Below are 24,965 nucleotides of genomic sequence, written 5' to 3'. Positions count from 1 at the left end.
TGAGTGCTTGAGTTTTTATGTACAGTTTTATTGTAAATTCTATTGTATTTATTTTCATTTAAATGTCTACAACAAAATCAATCTCAAGGTACTATAATGGTGACATATGTTACTTGGATAATAAATTTAGTTTGAGCTGGAAAAGAGGGCCAAGGAATGGCAAATGGAATTTAACTCGGCCAAGTCTGAGGTGTTGCATTTTAGTTGGTTAAATCAGGGCAGGATTTACAAACTAAGTAACAAAGGCCTGGAAAGTGTTGTAGAACAGAGATCTAGGGGTACATAGTTTCCTGAAAGTGGACAGGGTGAATAAGAAAGAATTTGGGATATTTGTTTTCATTAGAATTGGAACATTCCAAGTATACAAGATATTGGTCAGTAATGTGTACAGTTCTGGGTGCTTAGTTATAGGAAGGATGTCACTGAGCTGGAAAAGATGCAGAAAAGACTTACTGAAGATACTTCAACTCTTTGAGATACAAGGAGAGATTGGATAGTGATTATGGAGGGTGCTGAATCAGAGGGACATTAGGACCATGTGTGTCCTTTGGTTCACGGATGCAGCGATTCAGATCGATGGGTTTACTATTCACCATCAGGATAGATCTATAGTCTCTCGAAAGCAGAGGTGGAGGCGTATACGTCATGATCAATTCTTCTAGTGCACAAATGTATCAGTGTTGTCCCAGACATGGAATATCTTGCAGTTAAGTGCTGCCCATTTTACCTACCACGGGAGAGTTCTGTGATCATTTTGGTAACGGTATACATTCTGCCTCAGGCCAATGTCAATCAGGCTTTAGATGATCTGAGCAATGGGATCAACATGCACAAAACAGCGCACCCTAACGCCTTCACCATCGTTTTGGGGGATTTTAACCAGGCCTGTCTGAAAAAAAAAATCACTAAACAATTACCATCAACAGATCACTTGCAATAGCAGAGGAAAAAAAACACACTGGACCTTTGTTACACCACCATCAAGAATGCCTACCGTGCATTCCATGCCCTCACTTCGGGAAGTCTGATCACCTGGCTGTATTTCTACTCCTCGACTATAGGCAGAGACTGAAGGATGGAGCACCTACAGGACTGCTTTGAATCGATGGACTGGACTGTATTCAGGGATTCATCTTCGAATCTGGATGAGTACGCTGCAGTTGTTACAGATTTCATTAAAACCTGTGTGGATGAGTGCGTGCCTACAAAGAATTGGTATACATTCCCAAACCAAAAGCCATGGATGAAACAGGAGGTGCTGAAGGCTAGATCTGTGGCATTCAAGTCTGGCAACCCAGGTCTGTACCAGAAAACCAAGTATGACTTGTGGAGGACTATTTCAAGGATGAAGAGACAATTCTGAACGAGGTTGGAGGCAACATAGGATGTACGACAACGCTGGCAGGATTTGAAAGACATTACTTCTGACATAGCGAAACCCAATAGCATGAATGGCAGTGATGCTTCGCTACCAGATGAACTATACCAGCTTTAAAAGGGAGAATTTAAGTGCAGCTGTGAAGATCCCTGCTGCATCTGGTGACCCTGTGATCTGTCTCAGAGGCTGATGTTAGTTTATCTTTAAAAAGGGTGAACCCTCACAAAGTGGAAGGCCCCAATGGAGTATCTGGTAAGGCTCTGAAAACTGGTGCCAACCAACTGGTGGAAGTATTCAAGGACATTTTCATCCTCTCACTACTACGGGCGGAAGTTCCAACTTGCTTCAAAAAGGCAACAACTATACCAGTGCCCAAGAAGAATTGTGTGTGTGTGCACCCTTAACTCCTGGTGGAGTCATCAGGGCGCCGTCATGACAAGCTTTTTGCACCGATCTTTTTGGTGTGAAGCCCATCCCTTTCCAAGAATATACTATCAGCAGCCTTAATGACCATCGCGTAGTAGCTCTCACATCTATAGTGATGAAATGCTTTGAGAGGTTACTCACGACCAGACTGAACTCCTGCCTCAGCAAGGGCCTGAACCGATCACAATTTGCCTATCGCCGCAATAGGTTAATGGCAGACACAATCTCAATGGCTCATCACATGGCCTTAGACCACCTGGACAATACAAACACCCCTGTCAGGATGCTGCTCATCAACTATAGCTGAGCATTTAACACCATCATTCCAACAATCCTGATTGATAAGTTATTGAACCTTGGCCTCTGTACCTCCCTCTGCAATTGGATCCTCAACTTTCTAACTGAAAGAACACAATCTATGCAGGTTGGTGATTATAGCTCCTCCTCGCTGACAATCAACACTGATGCACTTCATGGGTGTGTGCTTAGCCCACTGCTCTACTTTCTCTCTATACCCATGACTGCGTGGTTAGGCATAGCTCAAATACCACCTATAAATTTGCTGATGATACAACCATTGTTGGTAGAATCTCAGATGGTGACGAAAGAGCGTACAGGAGCAAGATATACCAACGAGTGGAGTGGAGTGGAGTGGAGTGGGGGGGGGGGGTGGGGGGCTACTGCACAGGACTGAAAGAAGCTGCAAAGTGTCATGAATCTAGTCGGCTCCATCTTAGGTACTAGCCTACAAAGTACCCAGGACATCTTCAAGGAGTGGTGTCTCAGAAAGGCAGCATCCATTATTTAGGACCTCTAGCACCCAGGGCATGCTCTTTTCTCACTGTCACCATCAGGTAGGAGGCACAGAAGCTTGAAGGCACACACTCAGTGATTCATGAACAGCTTCTCAATAGACAATAGGTGCAGAAGTAGACCATTCGGCCCTTCGAGCCTGCACCGCCATTTTGAGATCATGGCTGATCAATTCTTATCAATAAACGGTTCCTGCCTTGTCCCCATATCCCTTGATTCCCCTATCCATAAGATACCTATCTAGCTCCTTCTTGAAAGCATCCAGAGAATTGGCCTCCACTACCTTCCGAGGCAGTGCATTCCAGACCCCCACAACTCTCTGGGAGAAGAAGTTTTTCCTTAACTCTGTCCTAAATGACCTACCCCTTATTCTCAAACCATGCCCTCTGGTACTGGACTCTCCCAGCATCTGGAACATATTTCCTGCCTCTATCTTGTCCAATCCCTTAATAATCTTATATGTTTCAATCAGATCCCCTCTCAATCTCCTTAATTCCAGCGTGTACAAGCCCAGTCTCTCTAACCTCTCTGCGTAAGACAGTCCAGACATCCCAGGAATTAACCTCGTGAATCTACGCTGCACTTCCTCTACAGCCAGGATGTCTTTCCTTAACCCTGGAGACCAAAACTGTACACAATACTCCGGGTGTGGTCTCACCAGGGCTCTGTACAAATGCAAGAGGATTTCCTTGCTCTTGTACTCAATTCCCTTTGTAATAAAGGCCAACATTCCATTAGCTTTCTTCACTGCCTGCTGCACTTGCTCATTCATCTGTCCTTCATTCATCATTCTCCTCTGTCATCCAATTCCTAAATGGACATCAAACCTGTGAACACTACCTCACTTTTTTTATATATATTATTTCTCTTTTTGCATGATTTTTAATCTATTCAATATACATATACTGTAACTGATTTTTTTCTTCTATATTGTGTATTGCATTGAACTGCTGCTGCTAAGTTAACAAATTTCATGACACATGCTGGTGATAATAAATCTGATTCTGATTCTAAGGCAAGGGTCAGATTCCACCCCCTACCCCCACAAAATAGAGGAATAAAGGGCATAGGTTTATGGCAAGAGGGGAAAGATTTAAAGGGGACTCAAAGGGCAACTTTTCTACAGAAGGTGGTCAGTATGTGGAATAAGCTGCCAGATGAAATAAGTTATGAGTACAGTTATAATGTTTAAAAGAAATTTGGACAGATACATGAATAAGAAAGGTTTAACACACACAAAAGGTTGGAAGAACTCAGCAGGTCATGCAACATCTATGGAGAGAAATGAACTGTCAATATTCCAGGCCAAGACCCTTAATCATGACTGGAAATGAAAGGGGAAGATACCCCTAGATAGATATACCTATCCCATGAGAAAGTTTTAGTAACCAAGGTATAACATGCAATGTTTCAATTAACTGATATACTGTATTAAAGGTTAACCATATCATCAATATCTATCAATATGCAACTCTATCAATATCATGGAATTGTCTTCTGCTTGTGGGGCAGTATGGTAGCGTAGTGGTTAGTGTAATGCTATTACAGTACCCAAGCACCCAGGTTCAATGCCAGCACCATCTATAAGGAGTTTGTACATTCTCAGGTTAGTAGATTAATTGGTCACATGGGTATATTAGGTGACGCAGGCAATCTCGATAAATAAGTGAGCTACCAGCTCAAATATTTTAAAATAATGCCTATATTCCAAATGAAATGTTTAAATCAGCTTGAATTTCAGTAAATTGCTTCGTAATCACTCATGTGTCTGAACATACAATGGCCATTTATTCACAATTTGTTTTAGCGCACTTATAAATGTATCCACATTGGAAACTACAACAAAGCAAAACCAAAAAGATAAATGCCAATACAAATTTCACTAGCCAGACCAATGTTACTGAATTATTCTACATGTAGACATTAAACATTTGAATTTAAGTCACAAATAAGATAACAATAGATGTATGACTGAGATCAGAAGGTGAAGTTGCACCGTTGGATGATGATAAAGGTCCAAAGCAAAATACTGCAGATGCTGAAACTCTGCAAGAAAGATAGGTCAGACAGCATTTGGGCAATGTGAAAGAGTCAGCATTTCAGGTCAATGAACTTCCAAACTAGGGAAAGTTATAGATCAAAGCTTTAATAGTTAAGAAAGTGGGAAGGAACACAAAGAACAAAACAGTTTATTGAAAACTAGCAAGTGATCAGAAAATAGATTACAGAATATAAAGAAAAATAGAATTTACTTTTCAAGCCACTGATAATTTTAACAATAGTTAATAGCATTAACTGTGTCTCCCTCTGAGACGCTGCTTTACAAGTATATTGTCTACTTGTTTTGGAGATTTTTATCATTGTGCTTTCCAGACTCAATCTGGCAAAATTTTTGAAAAGCCATTCTTCAAGGACCAACTAGGACACGTACACCTAGCCCAGCAAATGGTAATTCCAGATAGGATCCTGTGATTCAAAATTAGAGGCACTGACATACTGTAGAGGTTACAGACACCATTACTGCTTGGGGTGTCAGAGGTAGGAGTTCAATTCCAGTGCTGTAGGGAGTTTGTATGTTCTCCCCATGACCATGTGGGTTTCCTCTGGGTGTTCCGGTTTCCTCCCACAGTCCAAAGACATAATGGTTAGTAGATAAATTGGTCATTGTAAATTGTCCTGTGGTTGCATTAGGGTTAAATGGGTGAGTTGCCAGGCAACATACTTCAAAGGCACAGAAGGGCTTGTTCCTTGCTGTATCTCTAAATAAATAGACAGTAGTGCATCCAATTCTGACTGATTTACTTTAAGGTGCAGAAAAGATCAATCAAACTGTTTCTAGGACAAATGGTTTTAGCAATAGAGCAGAGAAGCTATAGGATTGAAGGTAAAGGAGGGCGAGAGGTTTGATAACAGAGCAAAGCTTTGCAAGGACCAGGGTCATTGTTTTGAAGGTACCATCAGGAGGGAGGTATTGAAATGTGAATTCCCACACCACCAGGTATATGACCAGCTACTTCCCTTCAACAATAGTTCCTGAACCAACCTGCAAAACCCCAATTGCTACAGTTGAGTAATCAATGACTACTTCAATCATATTTTATGAAGAATGGACTTTGTTCGGGATTCTTTCATGTATCATTTATGATTAATTTATGTTTATCTTGCGAATGTTGCTTATTTGATACCCGTGATGCTGCTGCAATTTTTTTATTGCACATGCATGAATACGTTCTTGTGCATTGGGCAATAAACTTGATTTTGGACATTTGAAATACTGGCCAAGGAATACAAGAGAGATGCAAGTAAAACCTCAGGAGTAGGTATATGTAATTCACTGCACTCAAGGATGGTAGAGACAAAATGATTTAATGGCAGCAGTTAGGGCAGTCGAGTGCACCATATGCAGGATGTGGGAAGTCAGGGACAGCACAATTGTTCCTGATGACTACACCTGTAAAAGGTGCATCCAGCTGCAGCTCCTGACAAACCAAGTTAGGGAACAGGAGCTGGATGAACTTCTGATCATTCATGAGGCAGAGGCAGAAATAGACAGGAGTTTCAGGGAGATAGTCACCCCTAAAAGCCAGAAGTCAGGTAGCTGGGTGACTGTCAGGAGAGGGAAGGGGAATAGACAGAAAGAGCAGAGCACACCTGCAGCCATTCCCATCAACAATAAGTATACTGTTTTGGATACTGTTGGTGGGAACGACATTCCAGGGACAAGTTGTAGTGGCCGCGTCTCTAGCACCAAGACTGGACCCTCAGCTCAGAAAGGAAGGAGGGAAAAGAGGAGAGCAGTAGTGATAGGGGATTCGATAGTTAGGGGGGCAGATAAGAGGTTCTGAGGGAGAGATTGAGAATCTTGGATGGTCTGTTGCCTCCCTGGTGCCAGGGTCCACGATATCTCGGATCGAGTTCTCGGTATTCTCAGGACGGAGGGTGAGCAGCCAGATGACATGGATAGGAAGAAGTAGGAGATCCTGCAAAGAGAGTTTAGGGAGTTAGGTGCAAAGTTGAAGGACAGGACCTCCATGGGTTGTAATCTCAGGATTGCTATCCGTGCCACATGCTAGTGAGGCTAGAAATAGGAAGATAATGCAGCTAAATATGTGGCTAAGGAGATGGTGCAGGAGGGCGGGCTTCATGTTTCTAGACAATTGGGCTTTGTTCCAGGGAAGGTGGGACCTGTTCCAACGGGATGGTTTGCACCTGAACTGGAAAGCGACTAACATCCTTGCAGATAGGTTAGCTAGAGCTGCTCCAGGGGGTTTAAACTAGATTTGCGGGGGAGGAGAACCAGTGTTAGAGCCGATGGTGAGGTGGAGGAGGATAAATGTCATGCGAAGACTGCTTGTGTGGACAGAAATCAAAGGTGTGTATGTGACAGAAATGTTCTCAGGTGCCAAACTGAAGAGACTGGGGAAGAGGTGTCTGGCTCTCAAATACAGAAAGATAGGAGACAGCGTGAGAGGGAGGATAGGCAGGTGATAGAGAAGGGACACGCTCAGACCAAAGGTTTGAGATGTTATTTATTTTAACGCAAGGAGTATTGTGAACAAAGTGGATGAGCTTAGAGCGTGGATCAGTGATGTGGTGGCCATTACAGAGACTTGGATAGCTCAGGGACAGGAATGGTTACTTCAAGTCCCAGGTTTTAGATGTTTCAGAAAGGACAGGGAGGAAGGCAAAAGAGGTGGGGGTGTGGCACCGTTGATCAGAGGTCGTGTCACCCCTGCAGAAAAGGTGGACGTCATGCAGGGATTTTCTACTGAGTCTCTGTGGGTAGAGATTAGGAACAGGAAGGGGTCAATAACTTTACTGGGTGTTTTTTATAGGCTGCCCAATAGTAACAGGGATATCGAGGAGCAGATAAGGAAACAGATCCTGGAAAGGTGTCATAATAACAGAGTTGTCGTGATGGGAGATTTTAACTTCCCAAATATAGATTGGCATCTCCCTAGAGCAAGAGGTTTAAATGGGGTGGAATTTGTTAGGTCTGTGCAGGAAGGTTTCTTGACACAATATGTAGATAAGCCTATAAGAAGAGAGGCTGTACTTGATTTGGTATAGGGAATTGAACCTGGTCAGGTGTCAGCTCTCTCAGTGGGAGAGCATTTTGGAGATAGTGATCATAATTCTATCTCTTTTACCAAAGCATTGGACAGAAGTAGGAATAGAGAAGTTAGAAAAACGTTTAATTGGAGTAAGGGGAATTATGAGGCTATCAGGCAGGAAATTGGAAGTTTAAATTGCAAACAGATGTTCTCAAGGAAAAGTATGGAATAAATGTGGCAAATGTTCAGGGAATATTTGTGTGAAGTTCTGCATAGGTACGTTCCAATGAGACAGGGAAGTTATGGTAGAGTGCAGGAACCGTGGTGTACAAATGCTGTAATAAATCTGGTCAAGAAGAAAAGCTTACAAAAGGTTCAGAGAGCTAGGTAATGTTAGAGATCTAGAAGCTTATAGGGCTAATAGGAAGGAGCTTAAGAAGGAAATTAGAAGAGCCAGAAGGGGCCATGAGAAGGCCTTGGCGGGCAGGATTAAGGAAAACCTCAAGGCATTCTACAAGTATGTGAAGAGCAGGAGGATAAGATGTGAAAGAATAGGACCTATCAAATGTGAAAGTGAGAAAGTGTGTATGGAACCAGAGGAAATAGCAGAGGTACTTAATGAATACTTTGTTTCAGAATTCACTACGGAAAAGGATCTTGGCGATTGTAGGGATGACTTACAGTGGACTGAAAAGTTTGAGCATGTAGATATTAAGAAAGAGGATGTGCTGGAGCTTTTGGAAAGCATCAATAGACAATAGACAATAGGTGCAGAAGTAGACCATTTGGCCCCGAGCCTGCACCGCCATTTTGAGATCATGGCTGATCAACTGCTATCAATACCCGGTTCCTGCCTTGACCCCATATCCCTTGATTCCCCTATCCATAAGATACCTATCTAGCTCCTTCTTGAAAGCATCCAGAGAATTGGCCTCCACTACCTTCCGAGGCAGTGTATTCCAGACCCCCACAACTCTCTGGGAGAAGAAGTTTTTCCTTAACTCTGTCCTAAATGACCTATCCCTTATTCTCAAACCATGCCCTCTGGTACTGGACTCTCCCAGCATCTGGAACATATTTCCTGCCTCTATCTTGTCCAATCCCTTAATAATCTTATATGTTTCAATCAGATCCCCTCTCAATCTCCTTAATTCCAGCGTGTACAAGCCCAGTCTCTCTAACCTCTCTGCGTAAGACAGTCCAGACATCCCAGGAATTAACCTCGTGAATCTACGCTGCACTTCCTCTACAGCCAGGATGTCCTTCCTTAACCCTGGAGACCAAAACTGTACACAATACTCCAGGTGTGGTCTCACCAGGGCTCTGTACAAATGCAAGAGGATTTCCTTGCTCTTGTACTCAATTCCCTTTGTAATAAAGGCCAACATTCCATTAGCCTTCTTCACTGCCTGCTGCACTTGCTCATTCACCTTCAGTGACTGATGAACAAGGACTCCTAGATCTCTTTGTATTTCTCCCTTACCTAACTCTACACCGTTCAGATAATACTCTGCCTTCCTGTTCTTACTCCCAAAGTGGATAACCTCACACTTATTCACATTAAACGTCATCTGCCAAGTATCTGCCCACTCACCCAGCCTATCCAAGTCACCCTGAATTCTCCTAACATCCTCATCACATGCCACAGTGCCACCCAGCTTAGTATCATCAGCAAATTTGCTGATGTTATTCTCAATGCCTTCATCTAAATTGTTGACGTAAATGGTAAACAGCTGTGGTCCCAATACCGAACCTGTGGCACCCCACTAGTCACCAACTGCCATTCCGAGAAACACCCATTCACCGCTACCCTTTGCTTTCTATCTGCCAACCAGTTTTCTATCCATGTCAATGTCTTCCCCTCGATGCCCTCAAGTTGGATAAGTCGCCGGGACCGGATGAAATGTACCCCAGGTTACTGTGAGAGGCAAGGGAGGAGATTGCTGAGCCCCTGGCAATGATCCTTGCATCATCAATGGGGACAGGAGAGGTTCCGGAGGATTGGAGGGTTGCGGATGTGTCTCCTTTATTCAAGAAACGGAGTAGAGACACACCAGGAAGTTATAGACCAGTGAGTCTTACCTCAGTGGTTGTTAAGTTGATGGAGAAGATCCTGAGAAGCAGGATTTATGAACATTTGGAGAGGTATAATATGATTACGAATAGTCAGCACAAGGGTAGGTTGTGCCTTACGAGTCTGATGGAACTTTTTGAGGAAGTGACTAAACACATTGATGAAGGAAGAGCAGTAGATGTAGTGTATATGGATTTCAGACAAGGCATTTGATAAGGTACTCCATGCAAGGCTTATTGAGAAAGTCAGAAGGCATGGGATCCAAGGGGACATTGCTTTGTGGATCCAGAACTGGCTTGCCCACAGAAGGCAAAGAGTGGTTGTAGATGGGTCATATTCTGCATGGAGGTCGGTGACCAGTGGTGTGCCTCAGGTATCTGTTCTGGGACCCATACCCTTCGTAATTTTTATAAATGACCTGGATGAGGAAGTGGAGGGATGGGTTAGCAAGTTTGCTGATGACACAAAGGTTGAAGGTGTTGTGGATCGTGTGGAGGGCTATCAGAGGTTACAGCAGGACATTGATTGGAAGCAAAACTGGGCTGAGAAGTGGCAGATGGAGTTCAACCCAGATTAGTGTGAAGTGGTTCATTTTGGTAGGTCAAATATGATGGCAGAATATAGCATTAATGGTAAGACTCTTAGCAGTGTGGAGGATCAGAGGGATCTTGGGGTCTGAGTCCATAGGACGCTCAAAGCAACTGCGCAGGTTGACTCAGTGGTTAAGAAGGTGGATGGTATATCAGCCTTCATCAATCATGGAATTGAATTTAGGAGCCGAGAGGTAATGTTGCAGCTATATGGTACCCTGGTCAGACCCCACTTGGAGTACTGTGCTCAGTTTTGGTCAGCTCACTACAGGACAGATGTGGAAGCCATAGAAAGGGTGCAGAGGAGATTTACAAGGATGTTGTCTGGATTGAGGAGCATGCCTTATGAAGATAGGTTGAATGAACTCAGCCTTTTCTCCTTGGAGAGACGGAGGATGAGAGATGACCCGATAGAGGTGTATAAGATGATGAGAGGCATTGATCGTGTGGATAGTCAGAGGCTCTTTCCCAGGGCTGAAATAGTTACCAAAAGAGGACACAGTTTTAAGGTGCTGGGCAGTAGATATAGAGGAGATGTCAGGGGTAAGTTTTTTTACTCAGAGTGGTGAGCGCATGGAATGGGCTGCCGGCAAAGGTGGTGGAGGTGGATACAATAGGATCTTTTAAGAGACTTTTGGATAGGTACATGGAGCTTAGAAAAATAGAGGGCTATAGGTAAGCCTAGTAATTTCTAGGGTAGGGACACGTTCAGCACAACCTTGTGGGCCGAAGGGCCTGTATTGTGCAGTAGGTTTTCTATGTTTCTATGTTAATGCCTTTAAAAGAAAAAGGCTGTTGAGTACATACAAAGAACTGTCAGAAATTGGACAGGAAAGGTTTAGAACAGGAGTTCCACACATGTAGTCCAGACTCCTCGGTTAATAGTAGGGGGTCTAAGACCCAAAAAAATGGTTGGGAACCCCTGGTTTATAACATTATGGGACAAACACTGGTGACTCAAATGGGCATCCTGGTCAGTACAGAAAGGACCTGTTTCCATGCTATAGGACTCTCTGACTTTATGTCTGATCATAATTTTTAGGTTCTCTCCATTCAACACTAGGCTTCCATGGATTCTTTAACAAAATGTTAACACGGTGACTGCCACATGGTGACTGTGCAGCATCACAGATAACCATATTCTATCAAACACACCCCACACAAAATCTGACATAGGTTGGTTCATTCAGTGCTTTTGCTTGTGATGTCAGAGGAAGTGTGTTAGCATGGATTGAAGATCAGTTACTGCACAGAAAAAAGAGTGGCCAAGTCTTAAGGCAGAGGTTGATAGATCCTTGATTGGTCAGGGCATGAAGGAATATGGGGAGAAGGCAAGAGATTGGGGCTGAGGGGGAAAATGAATCAGCCATGATGAAATGGCAGAGCAGTGTTGATGGACCAAACAGCCTATTTCTGCTCCTATATTTTAAGGTCTTTTTCAGGTTGGAAGGATTTAACTAGTGGATTGCCTCAAGTTCAAATTCAGTTTACTGTCATTCAACCGCACACATGTATACCAAACAAAACAATGTTCCTCCAGACCAAAGTGCACAACACAGTACATATAACTCATACAACTATACACACATATACTACCAAGCAAAACAACTTTCCTCTGGACCAAGGAGCACAACAGTACATATAATTCACATACAACTGTACACATGTATACCACCAGAACATAATATTCCTCTAGACCAAGGTGCACAACATAGTACATACAAGCTACACAAAATACGAAGTATTATTACTACAAATAAAATTTCAAATAAGGTGCATTTACAACACCAGTTAAAAAGTAAACAGTAGAACACTACTGGCGCTTCATACATGAGACATGTGGTGACAGGGAACTCTGTCATCTTACAGCCCACGGGAAGAAGCTGTTTCTCATCCAAATAATTCTTGTCCTACCTCAATTGTACCTCCTGCCTGATTATGGGAGAAATGGGAAGGATCATTGACAATGTTACGGGCACTGCATACGCAACACTCCTGACAAATATCTCTGATGGATGGAAGAGATGTTGAGACATTCAGCTCTCGACCCTCAGTTATTTATGGTTTATTTTAACGACTTGGAAGATGGCGAAGAACGCAAGTTTGCTGTTGTACTAGGAAGCAGATAAGATCGTGGCATTCAAGAGGCTTTTACATGGGCACGTGAAAATGCAGGGAATGGAGGGATCAGGATGACATGCAGGCAGAGGTGATTTAATTTGGAATCATGCTCAGCACAAACATTATGGGCTGAAGGGTCTATTCTAGCGCTGTACCACTATGTTCACAAACAAAATGCTGGAGGAACCCAACAGACCAAAGGGTCTCGGCCTGAAGCTTCGACTGCACTTTTTCCCCCACAGACGCTGCCTGGCCTGCTGATTTTGTGTGTGTTGCTTGGATTTCTGGCATCTGCAGATTTTCTCTTGTTTGTGACCATCCATGTTCAAATGGCTTTCATTGCAAGGTGGTTGGAGTTCTGTTTACAATTAAGGTAATACTGTTACAATTGCACACAGTAGTTGTGAGACAACCCTTGGAGTACTGTGTAGTTTTGAGCCCCTTATTTAAGGAAGGATACAATAACATTGGAGGAGGTCCAAACACAAATCATCTGGCTAATTCCTAGGATGAGATGGTTGACGGTTCAAGAAAATGAATCTATATTTTCTGGTGTTTCAGAAGATTGAGGAATGACCTGAGGGGTCATGACAGGATAGATACTGAAATGTTTCCAATAACTACAATAGAATCAATGAAAGACCGCACCCAACAGAACAGACAACCAGTGTGCAAAAAAAACATTGCAAATACAAAAGAAAAAAAGGAAATAAGAATAATAAATAAATAAGCAACAAATGTCAATAAGATGAGATTATCCACTCTGGTTCAGGGATATAATTTTTCCTGAACCTGAAAAGTGGCGACTCCTGAGGCTCCTGTACCTACTTCCAGACGGTAGCAGCAAGAGAGCATGGTCTGGGTAGTGATGGTCCTTGATGATGGATGCAGCTTTCCTGCAGTGGGAGGACTTAAAGAGGTAGATTAATATTTGAAATATCTGGAATCAAAGCCTAAGAGGAACCGGTACAAAAGAGACCAGATTTAGAGCAATGATCATAGTGAACTGCGTCAGTCTTCATTGGCCAAGTAACCTGCTTCTGCTATTTTCTTCTGTTCTTACAGTCTGCATGTACCAACTATTCAGTCAAATAGCTATCTGTTTGGCAGGGCCATCTATCAACCCAAGCCAGAGAGCTTGTTCAAATTTGACACTGAACCTTAATGGAACCAGGCCTACTAGCCAGGTTCAGCAATGAAGCGCTGCATACCAAACAAGAACCATTTCATTTGCTACCTGCATACTTCTGGCGTTTTGCAGGGGGTCAGCCCTAGTGTGCTGGAGTGCTGAGCCTTGGTGCATTTATTTATAAAGGCCTGGCGCAGGCCTATCTAATCAGAGCTCTGAGATTTTAGTATTTAATAGTTGATCTGAAAATGGTGCACGTACTCAGATCCCAATGGGCTTTGGTTGGACAAACAGGCTCCAGTGGCAAGCTCTACTCTATTTGTCTGTTTCCTCAGAACAATTATCCCACAACCAACGTGGTCCATCAATCTCCATTCCTTCAATTGGTAAATAATGGTGATCCCTTCCCAAACAGCACTGTGGGAATCCCTTCTTCAGAATTCTCAAAGCGTGCCGAGGGAATCCCTTCATCAGAATTCCCAAACAGCACTGTGGGAATTAATTCTGTCATGGACGGTCCCAAGCCCGGCAGCTAAAGGAAGGGGATTGGGCATGGGGCTAGAAAACTCATCCCATAAAACCCCAGAGCTACAGAAACATCAACAGAAGTTCCAAAGACCTTATCCCTGGGAGAGGGAGCATCTTCAAAGCTGGGCTACACCTGGGGACAATATGAAAGCCTGGCCTAGGACAGAGAACTCTGGCAAGCTGTCAGCGGCTGTTGCCCCAGTGGGAGTGATGGGCTGAACTCTGGCAAGCTGTCAGCGGCTGTTGCCCCAGTGGGAGTGATGGGCTGAACTCTGGCAAGCTGTCAGCGGCTGTTGCCCCAGTGGGAGTGATGGGCTGTGGAATACCTTCATCAGAATTGCAGCACATCCTCAGAGGCAACAAGATGGACAACAAGAATTGTCCTTGACAGCCCAAATATGAAAGAAAGAGAAACAAGTCTAGAGCATGGTAATTAATAACAACCTTGGAGGCAAGCAGAAGTGGGTCAGTAGGAAAGCAAAGGCAACTTTAAAACAAAACTGTAAATAAACATGGAATGGAATTTAAAATCCCTTGGATGATTTTCAACAGAATCATTACTGGCATACATTTTAAGACTATTATCATGACAATCTAATTATTATGTCACCTATCTGGATGAGGGTTTTCTTGCCCACACTAACTTCCCTTGTTGCTCCCCCTCACAGGTCCAAGTCATCGTCGTGTGTCCAGACCAACTGCTATTTTCAAACCAGCTGCCAGGTCCACACGTTTTATTGGGGCCTCATTCTGTCATTCAAGTGCAAAGAAGCCCAACAAATGTTTCAAGTATTTTACTAAAACAATCTTAACCTTAATATCATTTCGATACATCCATCCATGGCCTCCTACACGGTTGTGATGAGGCCACATTTAGGTTGGAGGAACAACACCTTATATTCCGTTTGGGTAGCCTCCAACCTGATGGCATGAACATCGATTTCTCAAATTTCCGGTAATGTTCCCCAACCACACAACCCCTCTTCATTTCCCATCCCCTTTCTCATCTCATCTCCTTGCCCACCTATCAGCTCCCTCTGGTGCTCCTCCCTCCTTTTTCTTTCTTCCGTGGCTTTCTGTCTCTTTCACCAATCAACTTTCCAGCTCTTTACTTCATCCCTTCCCCCCTAGGTTTCACCTAACAACTGGTGGTTCTCTCTCCTCAGATGCTGCCTGGTCTGCTGAGTTCCTCCAGCATTTTGTATGTGTTGTTAAGCTTGATGCCTTCAGTCTGGTCCCCGTTGTCAAGCATGTTAGAGATAAACTTAACGACATGACAAAACTCCACCATGGACAGTCCCAAGTCTGGCTGAAAATGTAGGGATGGGCATAGGGCAAGCAACCCCATCCCATTAAAAGCAGAAACATCAACATTAACTCATCCCTGGGAGAGGCAAGATCTTCACCTAGAAGACGCATGTCATGTGGTGGGGACTCTTGTCCAGGACTGCCACCAGAATGCCCCAGAATAGAGAACCCTGACTAGCTGCTGTTGGCAGACTGTGTCCCAGTAGGGGTGCCAGGTTTAACTAACTAACTAACTAACTACATTACAGTTGGCCCTCCTTATCCGTGAGGGATTGGCTCCGGGACCCCTCGTGGATACCAAAATTTGCAGATGCTCAAGTCCCTTATTCAACCTGTCTCAATGCAGTGGATCTTTGGACCCAGCAGAACCCCAGACCTTATTTAACCTGTCTCAGTGCAGTGGACATTAGGACCCGGCGCCAAAGATCTGAATCCACAGTGTTTCTGTTCATGAAAATAATCACGATCATGATTGAAAATAATAATAAAGTGATCAGAAAGGGGTGAAACGCCATCGGTCATTGGAAAAGCGTTAGGCTACGTCGGTCAACGATTGGAATAATTTTAAAGGATAAAGTGAGAAAGGCCCTGCCCCGATGAAAGCTACAATTATTACTAAGCAACACAGTGGTTTAATTATTGGGTTTTGGGGTTTTGATCCTCCACATCAACCTGGCACGGTGGAGAGCGCGCTTGGAAGTGGTCACTAGATCAAACTCGGGAAATATCGTTCCCGAGCCCGGCGCTGAAACATATGTTCTTAAGTGTTTTATATGCATAGAAAGGTAAAATATATACTATATACTAAGACAAACGTTTGACTAATTGACGCTAAATAATACTGGATGTACCTGTTCCGACTTACTTAGTAAGAGCACTTCCGATTTTTTTTCCAATTCCGATCCACGATAACCCACGCACATCCTCCCGTATACTTTAAATCATCTCTAGATTACTTATAATACCTAATACAATGTAAATGCTATGTAAAATAGTTGTTATACTGCATTGTTTAAGGAATAATGACAAGAAAAAAATCTGTACATATTTGAACAAGTGCTGGAAGAGCACTTCCGAGTTTTTGCGATTCACGGTTGGCTGAATTCGCGAATGCGGAATTTGCGGATAAGGAGGGCCGACTGTACAATGTTATAGGATGGATTCTATACTTCCTTGGAATGACAGCAATTCATCTGGAGCAGATGAGAAATGGAATCTGGGACCAAGCTGGCTTCCCCAACACATTACATCAAGGCACACATTTACCTACTGAGAAAATTGGACAAGACTTATCTGGTCTTGATAGTTAGATACTAGCTAGTACAGTACAAAATAGATGGGTCCATTAACCATGTGACAACAAAGTTACCACAGGAATAAGTTTCAAACCAGCCTGGGAAAGTACAAAGAAGCCTAACAAATATTTTACTAATTAAAACAATCTTAAGTTTAACGTCTCCAGTATGGTCTACATTGCCAAGCATTTCAGAGATAAGCCTACACAACAACACAGCCATGATCATTCACTTCCAGATTCTAAAGATGTTCCAACATAGTTACATTTACTTGAGACCACTACAGCAAAAATCCTCCTTGCTTTAATTATTGGCAATTCCATATACTTTTCATCCAATCTTTCTGGTTATAGTAAGAAACAAAAAAAGTCTTCAAATATTCAATATAGTTACGGCTGATTTCACAATCACATTTACTTTCATTAAGCTCAGATCTACCATTTATATTGAATAACCGGTGCAAATAAAATTTGTAAACTTAGTGAGAAGAATTAAGCTATAGGATGTAGAAAGCTTTTCTTGTTCATTCTTCTCACAGATCTTCCTCGTCTCCCAAACCCATACCTCCGTCTTCCATACACAATCTAATATCCCGAGTACTGATAATATTTCGGCCTTGTTTGAATGGGAAGATCAGGCACAGGTTGATGCCAACTCGGAACTTGTTACATGGAAGACTAATCTCGCACCTTGCAAACTCTGAATTCATTGCACGTCCGTGTAACTCTGCTTGTATTTAAAGGAGGCAGTTCAACAGGAGAGGATCTGTTTGTATTCTGGGATTATTTGGCCACCCCAATGCCGACGATGCACCAGCACCAGTCCATGTGTGAACTGCCTGGACTTCTCTTCCCCCGGACAGAGGGAGCAGCCATCGGCAGTGCCAGACCCTGCAAGCCAATGATGGGGTTCTGGACCAGGGTTCATTCCCAGACCCGAGTGGAAGGTCGGCATCTTATGCACCCGAGGCCGGGAAACCCGGCCCCACTTCTTCCAACCCAGAGGAGTCAGACAGTGGGCCCGGGCTTCTAGCGCCAGTGTTGGGCCCGGGCCTGAGGCCTGTGGCTTACGAGCGGGTGCAGGCGGGCAGAGGGAAGGAAGGGGCGTAATCGGCGACCCTATTGCGCTGACTGCCCCGACAAGCCGACCGGTTTTCCCTCTCCTCCCACAACCTCCTGACCTACCCGGCGGCGACCAACTCACCTGCGGGCGGCGGGGCGGGCCAGGCCGGGCCGAGTAACCAGGGTAACGGCGAGCAGCGCGAGGCCGGGCCCGAGGCAGCAGCGAGCGAGAGCGAGCCGGGCAGGGCCGCCATTACCCGTCGTTCATTGGTCACACCAAGTCAGCTGATCCAGGATCCCGCCCCCCCATCCATTACCCTCCTCCTTTTCCCCCACACTAATCGTGGGGCTGCACATCGCCCACCGGTCGCCAAGCGACCCGTTTCCGATACTGATACCGACCGCTCCTTTGTCTTCGGCGCTAGCCCCGTCAGCCTCGCAAAGCCGTCAGAAACCGTGCCGGGACCTCAGCGCGGCCATCGCTCCCATCCCATTGGACACTTGCATGTCAGCTGACCAACAAGTTGAAAGCTCATGCAGAGTGCGCGCGAACTGGGCAGCGGGTGGTTGGACGTACAGGAGCGCGCGGGGTCGGCGGGGAAAAGGAGCGCGCGGCGGGCTGGGGGCGGGACGGTCGGACGCACGCACGCACGCACGCAGCCGCTGGTGCGCAGGGGTCGGCGGGCCTGTCGGTCAAGAGCCCGTGGCGGGGGGCCATTGATGAGCGGGTCTAGCCGGGTGGGAGGCGGGCAAACGTGGGATGGGGTGTTGCTGGAGGTCGGAGTGAGTGGACTAGATGTCATCCCTGAAATCGTGGCGAGTAGCTGCCCTGTGATTAATGAGGGAGACATACAACGACGAAAACAAGGGCACCATGAGCGTGAACCACTTGGCCCAAGCATTCAACATAAAATCATGTCTGCGTACACTGGCCTCAATTACTCTTCTGAGCCAGTTCCCATCAACCTCAATTCTTTGATCTAACAAATATTTATCTGTCTCAGGGGCCCTCCATGGGTCGGTGTCCATCGCGGATGGTGCATTCTATCTCTCGACGGTGTTGGTACAGCGCCATCAGTTGATGTGCAAGCCAGGTTAGTGTGAAATTGTTGCCCATATAGCAGGCTCCCCCTCTCCACGCAGTTGTTGAATCGAAAGCAATTGCAGAGACCATACAGTTTGGCACCACTGGCATCGCAGGAGTTGCCAAACCGTATCAAATTTAACATAGGAACTGCCTTGGGGACTACCTCTGGATTTTCCTTGAGGTTTACTCCTGAAGCCTTCCCCATGAGTGGATATGCAGCAGAGACTTGAAATCAGAGATTTCCTTTTAAATGTGTTGCTAACCATGGCTGATGAGCTCCATCTGCCTCAGCGACTGGTATCAGTAATACCAGTGGTATCAGCGACGTTGGGCTTGGGAGTACAAGTGATCAGACTTTCCAACGTGGGCGCGGGTAAGCATTTTTGATGGTGGTGTGGTGTAACAGTGGTCAAATGTGTTGGCTCCTCTGGTGGTAGTTAGGCAAAGGCTCCTTCAAGCTGGCCTGGTTGAAATCCCGCACAATGCTCAAAGGCATCAGGGTGCACTATTCTGTGACTCCTGGTCACAGTGCCTTTACTACCTTATCACCCTGTGCAGCCACTTTCATAGTGCTATGAACTTGGACCCTAAAATCCCTCTGCTCACCAGTGCTGTTAATGATCTTGCTAGTCTTGAAGGGTCTCAGCCTGAAACATCAACTGTTTACCCTTTTCCATAGATGCTGCCTGGCCTGCTGAGTTCCTCCAGCATTTTGTGTGTTGCTTTAGATTTTCTCATGTTTGTTATCCAGCTTGAATCTATAGTGTCCAGGATTATCCCTGTTTCACCTCTTGAATAATGGAACAACAGTAGCTACTCGCCAGTCTTCTAGGACCTTATCTGTGTCTAGGGACATGAAGATATGGATCAAGGCCCCAACAATCTTTTGCCTCTCACTTACCAGGTGTATATCCCATCAGACTCTGGGGACATAACCACCTTAAAAATATCCTGGACCTGATGAAATGCACCCTTGAGTTCTGAAGGAAGTAGCTGGAGAGATTGCGGAATTTCAAGAATCAGTAGATTCTGGCATTGTACCAGATGACTGAAAAATTGCAAATATTACCCTGCTGTTTAAGAAGGGTGCAGAAAGGAAACTACAGACCTGCTAGCCTGACGTCAGTGGCTGGAAAGTTGTTGGAATTGATTGTTAGGGATGAGATTACAGAGTACCTGGAGGCACATGACAAGATAGGCTAAAGCCAGCATGGTTTCCTGAAAGGAAAATGCTGCCTGACTAACCTACTGCAGTTTTTTGAGGAAATTACAAGCAGGATAGACAAAGGAGATGCAATAGCTGTGGCAAATGAAATATAATGTTGGAAGGTGTATGGTCATGCACTTTGATGGATGAAATAAACTATTTCTATTATTTAGATGGAGAGATAATTCAAAATGCAGAGATAGAGAGAGACTTAGGAGTTCTTGTGCGGGATACCCTAAAGATTAACCTCCAGGTTGAGTTGGATATGAAGAAGGCAAATGCAATGTTGGCATTCATTTCTAGAGGTATAGAATATAAGAGTGGGGATGTGATGTTGAGGCTCTATAAGGCACTCGAGAGACCACACTTGGAGTATTGTGTGCAGTTTTGGGCTTCTTATTTTAGAAAGGATATACTGACATTGGAGAGGCTTCAGAGAAGATTCACGAGAATGACTCCAGGAATGAAAGGGTTACCGTATGAGGAATGTCTGGCAGCTCTTGGACTGTATTTCCTGGAGTTCAAGAGAATGAGGGGGGATCTCATAGAAACATTCTGAATGTTGAAAGGCCTGAACAGATTAGGTATGGCAAAGTTATTTCCCATAGTAGGGGAGTCTATGACAAGAGGGCATGACTTCAGGATTGAAAGACATCCATTTAGAACAGAGATGCGGAGAATTTACTTTAGTTCAAGAATGGTAAATCTGTGGAATTTGTTGCTACGAGCGGCTGTGGAGGCCAAGTCATTGAGTGCATTTAAGGCAGAGATAGATAGTTTCTTGATTAGCCGGGATATCAAAGGGTATGGGGTGAAGGCAGGGGAGTGGGGATGACTGGAAGAATTGGATCAGCCCATGATTGAATGGTGGAGCAGACTCAATGGACCCAATGGCCTATTTCTGTTCCTGTATCTTATGGTCTTAATGTTATCTCATTTATCTCCAAATCCCCTGGCACATTAGCCCACCCTACACGAATCTAATGTCTTTCTCCGTGGTGAGGAGGAATGCCAAAGATTGGAGCATTACAGGAGTATGTGCTGAGGGCTGCCCTGAAGCTCAGTGCAGCCCCATCAAAGGATTGGTGGGATAGGGCCACAGTGTAAGGTTCTTCTCCTACTTGAGCGGGAGGGGCCAGATGGGAGCCCCTCAAATATTCTTGTGAAAGAGTGACAGCAACACTACTGCTGTGTTTGAATGCAATAGAACAGTACAGAAAACACTGATTGGGCTGAATGGTTTCTTCTTGCAAATATTTAAAAATCATAAAGTTTATTTTGTTAATATTAAAAAACACTGACATAATAATCTTTTAGAACCTTGCACACATCCTCTGCCTTCAAGCATATCCCTCACTTATCCTTGAGTTGGCCTACCCTGTGCCTATTTACCCTCTTGCTCTTGATGTATGGAAAGAATGCCTTAGAATTTTCTTTAAACCTACTTGCCAAGGACCTTTGGCTCCTTCTGGCTCTCCTAATCCCCTTCTTGAGTTTTTTAGTTTCTCAAGGCTCTGCTTGACATTAGCTTCCTAAACCTTCCATCATCTTTTTTCCTAACACATATTTCCTAATATTGTTTATATTCACAAACACTTGAGATCCATTTAGAAATGCCTCCCCCCTCTATTGGATAATAATCTAGCTTGATTTATCATAAAGTGCACATCTATACTCATGTCATTCTGCAGATGAACAGTAGAGAGCCAGTAACATCATGAAGGACCCAACCCACCTGCTCATGGACTGTTTGTCCCACTCTCATCAGTGAGGAGGCTACATAGTATCCACCAGAGTCAAAAACAGTTACTTTCCCCAAGCAGTAAGACTGATCATGGGGGGTCCAGGGAGGGGTAACACTTTTGGTGAAGGGGCTTGTGTCAATTCCAGGGCAGCTCACTCCATAACACAAGCTCCTGCCTGAGATGGGAATTGGATTTGTTCCAATTTGCCTCCTGGAGCACTAGGTTCACAGCAGGTGCCAGATCATTGGTTCATCACAAAACCCTGGAACATTTGAACAGAAAAGATACATAGGATGCTCTTTATTGACAACAGCTTTTCATTCAATACCATCAAAAAACTAATCAATAAATGTCAAGACCTTGGCCTGAATGTCTTATTGTGCAATTGCCTCCTCCACTTGCTCAGTTGCACTCACCAGTTATTTTGGATTGACAACAACGTGTCCACAACCTCCATCAGCACTGGTGCACCACAAGGCTGTGTGATTAACTCCCACTCTACTTGCTTTGCACTTAGGACTGAGTGGCTAAGCACGGCTCTGATGCCATATTCAAATTTGCTGACGACACCACTGTTGTAGTATGAATTAAAAGTGGTGACAAATCGGTATACAGGAGGGAGACTGAAAACCTGGCTAAGTGGTACCTCAGCAACAATCTCTTAATGTCAGCAAGACCAAGAAGCTGATTATTCATTTTAGGGGGAGGAAATCAAAAGTAGAGAGAGTCAGGAACTTTAAATGACTTATTATTTCAGAGACCTGTCCTGAACCCAGCTCGTAACTGCAGTCATGAAGAAGACACAGCAGTGCCTCTATATTTCCTTAGGAGTTTGCAAAGATCTGTATGTCATATAAAACTTTGGAAAACCTTCTGTAGGTGTGTAGTGGAGAGTATATTGTCTAGCTATATCTCATGGTATGAAGGCACCAATGCCCTTGAGTGGAAAATCCTACAAATAGTAATGGGTACAGCCCAGTCAATCACGGGTAGAGCCCACCCCTCCAATGAGCATATCTATACAAAGTCTTATTGCAAGAAAGCAGCATCTGTCATCAGGGACCTCCACCATGCAGGACATGCTCTCTTCTCACTGTAGGTCTCATCTGCCCAGTCCACCATGGCTGAGAAAGTACAGAAGCCTCAGCATTCATACCACCAGGTTCAGGAACAGTTATGCTCCCTTTGAATCAAAGGGATAACATCACTCATATACTATACCATTATTGAAAAGTTCCCACAACCTATGGACTCCTTCCATAAGAACATAAGAAATAGGAGTGGGAATAGGCCATTTGACCATGGACTCCTCTCCACCTACCTGCCTTTTCCCCATAACCTTTAGTTCCCCTACTGTACAAAAATCTATCCAGCCTTGTCTTAAATATATTTACTGAGGTAGCCTCCACTGCTTCATTGGGCAGCGAATTCCACAGATTCACCACTCTCTGGGAAAAGCAGTTCTTCCTCATCTCCATCCTAAATCTACTCTCATGAATCTTGAGGCTATGTCCCCTAGTTCTAGTCTCACCTATCAGTGGAAACAACTTTCCTGCCTCGATCTCATCTATCCCTTTCATAACTTTAAATGTTTCTATAAGTTCTCTTCTTATTCTTCTGAATTCCAGCGAGTACAGCCCCAGGTGACTCAATCTCTCCTCATAGTCTAACCCCCCCGTTTCTGGAATCAACCTGGTGAACCTCCTCTGCACCGATTCCAAAGCCAGTATATCCTTCCTCAGGTAAGGAGACCAGAATTTCATGCAGTACTCCAGGTGCGGCCTCACCAGTACCCTGTACAGTTGCAGCATAACCCCTGTGCTCTTAAATTCAATCCCTCTAGCAATGAAGGCCAACATTCCATTTGCCTTCTTGACAGCCTGCTGCACCTGCAAATCAACCTTTTATGATTCATGCACAAACACTCCCAAGTCCCTCTGCACAGCAGCATGCTGCAATTTGTTACTATTTAAATAATAATCCGCTCTTTCATTTTTCCTTCCAAAGTGGATGACTTCACATTTACCAACATTGTACTCCTTCTGCCAGACCCTTGCCCACTCACTCAACCTATCTGCAGACTCTCCGTATCTTCTGCACAAGTTGCTTTTCCACTCAATTTAGTATCATCAGCAAACTTAGATACACTACACTCTATGTATCCTTATGGATAAATCTTTCCTGTGGCACCTTATCAAATGTCTACTGGAAATCCAAGAGAGTAATATCCATCTGTTCCCCTCTATCCACTGCGCTCATTATATCCTCAAAGAACTCCAGGAAGTTTGTCAAATAGAACCTTGCTGAATCCATGCTGCTTTGCCTGATGGATCCATTTCTTTCCAGATGCCTCACTATTTCTTTAATGATAGCTTCAAGCATTTTCCCAATTACAGATGTTAAACTAACTGGCCTATACTTACCTGCCTTTTGCCTACATCAATTTTTAAATAGTGGTGTGACATTTGCTATCTTCCAATCCGCTGGGTCCTGCCCAGATTCCAGAGAATTTTGGTAAATTATCACTAAAGCCGTTACTATAACTTCTGCCATTTCTTTCGGTACTCTGGCATGCATTCCATCAGGACTGGGGGACTTATCTATCTTCAGACCCACAAAGTTTGCTCAGCACTACCTCTTTCGTGATAGCTATTGTATTCAGGTCCTCACCTCCCATCGCATCCACAACATCTCTCTTTGGCATGATAGAGGTGTCCCCCACCATGAAGACCAACACAAAATAGTCATTCAAAGCCTCTGCCATTTCCTCATTACCCAACATCAATTCCCCCCCTTCTTGTCCTCCCAGGGACCTATTTTCACTTTAGTCACCTTTTCCCACTTTATATAATTATAAAAACTTTATAAATATCCATTTTTATATTTTGCGCTAGTTTATTTACACAATCTAGCTTCCCTTTCTTTATTGCTCGCTTAGTGGTACGTTGTTGCTTTTTAAAGTTTTCCTAATCTTCCATTTTCCCACTACTCTTGGAGACTTTGTATGCATGGGCTTTTAATTTGACAGACAGACAGACATATTTTATTGATCCCGAGGGAAATTGGGTTTCATTACAGTCGCACCAACCAAGAATAGTGTAGAAATATAGCAATATACAACCATAGATAATTAAATGATAATAAGTAAA

General features: G+C 44.1%; 1 protein-coding gene across 2 annotated transcripts in view; it reads right to left on the bottom strand.

The window, feature by feature from the left end:
- The window catches only part of zc3h18 (zinc finger CCCH-type containing 18), a 293,021-nt gene extending 274,752 nt beyond the window's left edge, over positions 1 to 18,269 (bottom strand). Inside the window, exon 1 of one of the 2 annotated variants that reach the window (XM_073070500.1) lies at positions 18,180 to 18,269. The gene's annotated coding sequence lies outside the window, so the exon portion shown is untranslated. Of the gene's footprint in view, positions 1 to 17,919; positions 18,078 to 18,179 lie in introns of those variants that run through there. The other variant, XM_073070499.1, reaches the window with a different exon arrangement.
- Positions 18,270 to 24,965: the final 6,696 nt, after the last annotated feature.

Source organism: Hemitrygon akajei, chromosome 17, assembly GCF_048418815.1.
Source record: "Hemitrygon akajei chromosome 17, sHemAka1.3, whole genome shotgun sequence".
NCBI classification, from domain to species: Eukaryota; Metazoa; Chordata; class Chondrichthyes; order Myliobatiformes; family Dasyatidae; genus Hemitrygon; species Hemitrygon akajei.
The sequence above is the reverse complement of the archived record's forward strand: the minus strand, read 5'-3'. Positions and strand labels throughout refer to the sequence as shown.